The sequence below is a fragment of the Camarhynchus parvulus genome, unplaced genomic scaffold (assembly GCF_901933205.1).
Source record: "Camarhynchus parvulus unplaced genomic scaffold, STF_HiC, whole genome shotgun sequence".
NCBI classification, from domain to species: domain Eukaryota; kingdom Metazoa; phylum Chordata; class Aves; order Passeriformes; family Thraupidae; genus Camarhynchus; species Camarhynchus parvulus.
Genome location: NW_022148286.1, coordinates 12,095 through 19,239, shown reverse-complemented (window position 1 = coordinate 19,239; position 7,145 = coordinate 12,095). Strand labels below are relative to the sequence as shown.

At 55.8% G+C, this 7,145-nt stretch overlaps 1 long non-coding RNA gene across 1 annotated transcript; it reads right to left on the bottom strand.

Moving 5' to 3' along the window:
• Positions 1 to 2,735: 2,735 nt before the first annotated feature.
• On the bottom strand, positions 2,736 to 6,729 carry LOC115916466. Its single transcript, XR_004061599.1, has 4 exons — positions 6,462 to 6,729; positions 5,845 to 6,110; positions 5,464 to 5,705; positions 2,736 to 5,111 (listed from the first exon to the last, which is right to left on the bottom strand). It is a non-coding gene; the product is annotated as an uncharacterized LOC115916466 (long non-coding RNA).
• Positions 6,730 to 7,145: the final 416 nt, after the last annotated feature.

The following is a 7,145-nucleotide window of genomic DNA, read 5'->3' as shown; positions in this document are numbered from 1 at the left end:
GATGTCCCTGAACCTCCACACCCCACAGATTCTGACAGTGGAGCCACCCGGGCTGCCACCAGGGCCACCACCAGGGCCACCACCACCACCCAGGCTGCCGTTGGGGCCACCACCAGGGCCACAGCTGGGACTCCCACCCGGGCCACAATCTGGGCCATCGCCAGGACCAACATCTGGAATGCCACTCGGGCCACCACCTGGGCCATCACCAGGGCCACCACCTGGGCTGCCACCGGGGCCACCCCCAAGCAGGGCCACTGCTGAGACTGCCACTAGGGCCACCATCTGGGCTGGCACTGGGGCCACCACCAGGATCATCACCAGGACTGCCACCAGGGCCAGCAGCAGGGCCACCACTGGGACTGCCACCAAGACAATCGCCCGGGCTGCCACCAGGGCAACCAGCCGGGCCACCATCTGGGCCACCATCAGGACTACCACTGGGAACACCATCAGGACCATCACTGGAGCCTGGACTGGGCACGTGGCAGGACGTGGCAGGTGCTGGCCCCGCTCACACGGCCTGAGGAGGGGTCCCAGCCCCTCGCAGGGCCATCAGGGTGGGCCTGGGGACTCCTCGGAGGAGCAGCGGGGGTGAAGGATGGAGGAGGTGGGTGAGGGGATCTCCGTGGGGTTCTGGAGGGTGTGGGGACGTTCATGGTGACAGGAGAAGGGGACGGGGATGTGGGGGACGCCCGGGGGTCCAGGCAGGACAGGGATCAGGGACAGATCCTGCCATGAGCAGGGACAGATCCATGAGCAGGGACAGATCCTGACCTGATGGGACCCCCAGAATGTTCTGGAACTGAGCTGGGCACGGGGATATGACAGATGGAGCAGGAGTGGCCATGGAGATGCTTGCAGAGCTGGACAATGAGGGTGATGACCTGATGGGATCCCCAGAATGTTCTGGAACTGAGCTGGGCACAGGGATTGGATGGATGGACCATGAGTGGCCATGGAGATGATTGGATTGATGGATCACACCATGATTGGCCATGGAGATGCTCAGAGGGCTGGACATTGAGGGTGATGATCTGATGGCACTCTGGAATGTTCTGGAACTGAGCTGGGCACAGGGATTGGATGGATGGACCGTGGACCATGGGATTGGTCAGAGGGGTGGACATTGAGGGTGATGATGTCATTGAGCTGGTGGGACCCCCGAAATGTTCTGGAACTGAGCTGGGCACAGGGATTGGATGGATGGACCACACTGTGGTTGGCCATGGAGATGCTCAGAGGGCTGGACATTGAAGGTGATGATGTCATTGAGCTGGTGGGACCCCCGGAATGTTCTGGAACTGAGCTGGGCACAAGGATTGGATGGATGGACCATGAGTGGCCATGGAGATGCTCGGAGGGCTGAACAGAGTTGAGGTGTCGCACCTGGAGAAGGATCCAGGGACACCTGAGAGTGACCCAGGAGCTGGGCATGGACTCGGGACTGGCTTCCCTCCTGTCCCCCCGATGGTGACAATGACCCTGGGGGGTTTGGGGACACTTTTGGTGCTGTTTTTGCCATTTTTTACATTAAAAGCGATGTCACCTGTGGTGTCACCTGTGCTGTGTCCCCTGCTCAGCTCTGTCCCAGTATCTCCCAGTGATCCCAGTAACCCCCAGTAACTCTCAGTATTCCCAGTCACTTCCAGTGATCCCCCATGATCCTGTTAACCCCCAGTAATCCCCCACGATCCCAGTAACTCCCAGGGATCCCAGTAACCGCCAGTAACCCTCAATAATCTCCCAGTGATCCCAGTAATCCCAGTAATTCCCAGTGACCCCCAGTAACTCCCAGTACCTCCCACTATTCCCAGTCCCTCCCCAGTTCCGCTCCCCATTGGCTTGTCCAGCTGTCAATCACAGCCTCAGTGCCGCCTCCCCGGCAGCTCGCCAATGCCGATTGGCCCGTCCATCCAAGAAGCCCCCGCCTTCCCCAGGGCTGTCTGGCCGCTGATTGGCTCACCGCCACCCGCTCTGCGCGCTGATTGGCCCGTTCTCCTTCACGTGCCGGAGGCCCCTTCCTGCCTTTTCCTTCCCGCCTTCTCCTCTCTCATTGCTCCTGCGCGCTGTCAATCTCCGCTAATCCCCCCTCTTCCACCCTTCCATTGGTTACCCACAATGTCAATCAGCCAGCGCGGGCTGTGATTGGCAGTAGGGCCTCTCGGGGCGGGAGCAGCAGGCCGTGCCCATCGTGAGGGGTACGCGGCCGCCATGGTGGCGCCTCAGGTGGCAGCAGCGCTCAGGAGCGGCCCCGGGGCCGCGGGAGCAAAGCTGCCCGAGCCGCTGGGGCTGCTGGAGCTCTGCGGGGCCTGCAGACAACACCTGAGCCCGCAGCGGGAACCGAGACTGCTGCCCTGCCTGCCCTCCGTGTGCTGGGGCTGCATCGGGAGCATGCATGGAGAGCGGAACGGTGAGGGGATACTGGGGGGGGATACTGGGGATACTGGGCATACTGGGGTTACTGGGGATGCTCAGGGAGAACTGGGATCACTAGGAGAGATACTAGGAAATACTGGAGGTTACTGGGAGATACTGGGAGCACTGGGGGTTACTGGGAGATAGTTTACTGCCCCCCCCATGGGATCTCAGCTTCATTGCCTTTGACCCCTCCCCCCACATCTCCCCCTTTTCTCTTAATTAAAAAGGCCCCTCCAACTGTCTTCAAGAGAGCTTTATTGAGGCAAGATGTAACAATCACAACCACCCGTTATGATGATGACCCACAGCAGCCCTTGTAAGACAGATAAGGCCCACTCAGGAATTCCCCATCGGTTAAACAGCCTGCCCAGCCAGTCGGCTGCCTTTTTCTCAGTCTTTATGTCATTCACCTGATTTAACTATCCCTTTATGTTCCCCTGTATCGAGCTGCTGTTCAAAGACAAGTTGAAGCAGCAAAGTCCTTCAAAGTCCTCACATCTGTGGCCACGGGAGAGCAGCAGAAAGTCGACTGCTGCCCTGTTTTGCGACGTGGCGTGCCTGGTGGTCTCCTCATCCGCAAGGAGATCAGACAGCGCAGCGGACGTGGCGTTGGCCTGCTTACTGAGCCAACACCCCAGGTGAGAAATCTCACCGAGGGCCTTCGCAGCGGCCACCCAGGGTAGAAAAATGGATACCGCAGCCCTCTTTGTTGTTCCCCAAGCGTAAATTTGGCTATCGCAATCTGGACCAAATTCTTCAAAGGATCTCTTTTGGTAGGCCAATTTGCTATTCTGCTTCCAGTTCTGCAATTGAGTGGTATTTGGGGTGAGGGTAGTCAGCTGGCCAAGGCTGCAGGGACCCCCTTTGATGTTGGAGGGGATTCCTGCCCACAGCCTATCGCCACAGATAAGAAACACTCCCCTTGGGAGCTCTCTGGGGTGTGACATGGACTCGGAAGGTGTGGTGCTGGTGTAGTTGCACCATTCAGCTCTGTTGTACCACTTATCGTTTGGTGAGACATCTTTGCTTGGAGGTCTCGTGGTTTGCCAATTAGGTCTTGCTGTATGCACAAAGTTAATGCAGTACTTTGCTCTAGATGAGCCCAACAAGTCTAACTCGTGGGGCTCTTGTGAGGCACGTGGAAGAATCCTTGTCCATTCATCCCAGGAGTCCACAGGGCTGGGTTTCTTACCCATGAACACATAATCTTTTTCCATTAGGGGGACTCCCACCAGGCACGTAGATAACGGATCGCCCACGCTTCCCATGGCCATACAAAAGGTGTCCTGTTGGAGAACTTTGCCAAGGTGACCCAGACGTTCTGTCTGGGCTGGGGGACGATCCAGCCGGAGGTCACCTGGATGGAAGTGAGGATACAGACTAGGGCAGTAAGACTGGCTGCAAGCTGGGGATGCCCGGAAGTGCGGCGACAAGAAGCGTGTTCCTGGCTCTGCACCCGTGTACCTGATCTTTTCTGAGGAAACAAAGACCCATTAGAACAGGTCTGCTTTCTTGCAGCCCCCTTGGCAGAACACCAGCTCTGCGTACCACCCCCAAATACCAGACTATGCCGAACTGATAGTAAAGTTCCTCGATGCCTTGATTGACACGTATGTGCGTAACAAGTGTAAAGCCCCCCAGGAGCATGGAGTGCAAGAGGTGCCTCCTGCATGGAAAAGCATGCAACTTCTAAATTGCCTTTTGTATGGAAAACATGCCACCTCAAAGGCAGCTTTTACACAAAACCACACAACCTACTTGAAAAACACGCGACCTCAGCTCATCCGTGGGAAAGCACGTAACTTCCAAAAACACTGCTTACAAAAGATGTGCAACTTTGCCGTACCCTTCCAACCTCAACCTAACTCCAACTTTCATGGCTATCCGATTGTTTTGTAACCAAAACAAGGGGCCCAAACAATCCCAACCTATTCTAGACTTATAATGGGTAAGGGGGCCGGCTCGCTGGCGTGGAGCCGTGCCGAGGAACGCGAACGCTCAGTGATCCACCTTTGGCAAACAAAACCGGCGCGGCAGGATGAATCAAACGCTGAGTCAAGGCACCCGCTACCGATGCTCATCACACCCCAAAATGATTGGGATCCTGGGGCCAATAAGCTCTCAACCATAACTCAAGCTTTCTCTGTCTTGTCTTTGCAACCCCTGTTCTCACGGGTAATGGTCGTTTCCTCTTAGACATCAACCTGTACTCAAACTTTCTCTGACACCTCCCTCTTCTTTATGGGTTGAAGAGGGCAAAGGAGGATGGGAAGGGGAAGAAGGAGATGCAGGAGAAGTGCCAGAGGGAGGGAGTAGAGAAGGAGGATGACAAAGAAGGAGGAGGGAGAAAATGGCGGAACCCGACGCCCATAATGTCGACAGTCGGCAATGACTCCTTGCTAATAACATCCCTTTGAGAAGGGAGGGAGTAGATTTGTGTACAAAATGTTTGTCTGCTCGATCAAGGGGATGTATCTGTGTGTAATGAGAGCCCTTGAAACCAGGTTTGGCTACGTCCCCTTCCTGCTTCTCCTTTTCCATGGGAAGGCCAATTCGGGGCAGGAGGGGCGACACGGTGGGCTTGTCTGTCGGCAGGTGAATCTTCCTGTGTCTGCCATCATCGAAAGGTTGAAGTTCTTCTCCTTGTAGGAGACGGTGACTGAAATGTTGGGTGTTCCTCCGGATAATTTCTGTGTAAAATAAACATCATGATTAGACATATCAGGGTCTTGTCCTGGAAGCACATACATCTGTGCAAAAGGAGTGTGCTTGCACAAAGTGTACGGCGGTGTGGTACAGGAAACAGTCACAGTTATTTCATTGGAAGGGTGAACGGTACCAACCCCTGGGATTACAGTAATTTCAAAAGGAGTGTGTTTGTTGTCCCCAACGATCAGCACCTCGATGGTCCTGTCGTGGAAGGGAGGCTCCAAGAAGCCAGCTGGAACCCTGTCAAAGTCCTCGTCCTCTAGCATAATTGTGACTGAGCTGCGGAGGACTCTGCAAAGGCTCGAGTCTAACTGCCCTGTCCCACAGAAGTACCTGAAACCTCCCTCGGGGCTCCAAGCCTCAGAAATGACCCATCCGGGAACTGGTTCTCGCTGCCACCTGGAACCGCTGCGGCCTGCCACTTGGTGTCATTGCACAGGGCCGGGGCGCGCTGAAAAAACCGTTTCCCGGATGCCGAGGAGGCTGCTGGAACCGCGGTGGGCGAGGAGCGAAGGAGGTGGGCATCCTCGCAGAGTGAGCAACGGAGGCGGGCAGGTGGGAATCGATGTGTCCATCTGACAGGGGGCAGGGACAGTTGGCATAAACATGGCCATGCTGCTTGCAATTAAATTATTAAATATTATTTAAACTGACCATTGAATAATATTGAATATTATTTAAAGTAACCATTGCCTCCCCAACACCCTTGCTTACCGCAGTTGCAACTGTCTGTTCCATGGAGGTGGCTCTGGTGCAGGCGGTGACCATCAAGGTCCTGTGGAAGAGCTCTGAGTATCTTCTTGGTGTCTGGGTTGGTGTTAGTCATGATCATTTTTCAGAGTAGCTCATCCCTGGCTTCCACGTTGTCAATCTGCCTTTCGATGGCTTGTTCGGAGGCGGTCCACGAACTTGATGAAGGGCTCATCGACTCCCTGGTGGATGGCTGAGAAGCTTTGCAAGGGGGTGGCACTGTCTGGGATCTTTAAAAGAGCAGTTTTAGCAGTTAGTTTAATTTCATTAATCACATCAACAGGCAAAATGGCCTGATCTTCAGGCCTGATAAAATTTCCTTCACCTGCTAATGCATACACAATCCTTGTATGTGATGTTTCTCAATCAGGGCCTTTAACAGTTTTTTCCAATGGGCTTCCCAGAGAAGAAACTCAGTGGGGGACAACAGGGCTGTCATAATGTACTTTAAGTCATGGGCTACTAGACTATGTCCAATAAATGATAGTTCTAGTAAATTTTTAAAACAGGCTGAACCTCTCCCATAGTCTTTCGCTGCTTTCTGCAGCTCTTTGATCTCTGTGTATGGAATTTGCTCCCACCTCGCGTTCCCATTCGCATAAAGAATGGCTGGAGCAGCCACCCAGTCCAGGTCCCTTGCCAGCTCAAGGTTCACGTCCCTGATTGCCTCCTCCCGGATCTTTGCCCAGCTGCTCCCCGGCCTGGTTTTGTGGCTGGGGGTGCAGCAAGTCTCCTCCCCTGAGGCAGGGACCGGGCAAGCTACAACACAGGGTTTCCAGCAAGCCAAGATGGCAGCCTTCCTGTTTAAACCACGCCCCACTTCCTGTCCCGTTGCCATGGGAACCAGGAAAGACAAGAGACGGGGGCACAACCTCGATGGATGACGTCACGCCCCTGGGCGGGGCCTTCCGGGGAAACACCACCCACAGAAGACCCACCCCGGGGAGGGGTAGAGGGGGTGGAAGGGGCGGGGCCCGACGCCAGTGACGACGCTCGGGAGAAAGGGCGGGGCCCGAACCGGGGGGGGGGGCCGGGGAGTGGCGGGAGGGCTTGGGAGGAGGGGAATGGTGCCCACGAGGCCGCCGCCATTTTGTGTGCAAGAACCGGGGGAGAAACCGGGACCCGAACTGCAAACAGAGGTTTTAGGATCGGGGGTACGGGTAAATTCCAGTCTGGGGTGGCCAGTCCCAGGCTGGGAGAGGGGCTGGTGGATGCAGGAGACAGCCGGGGGACAGGGCTTGGATCCTGAATCCTCCACGGGTGCA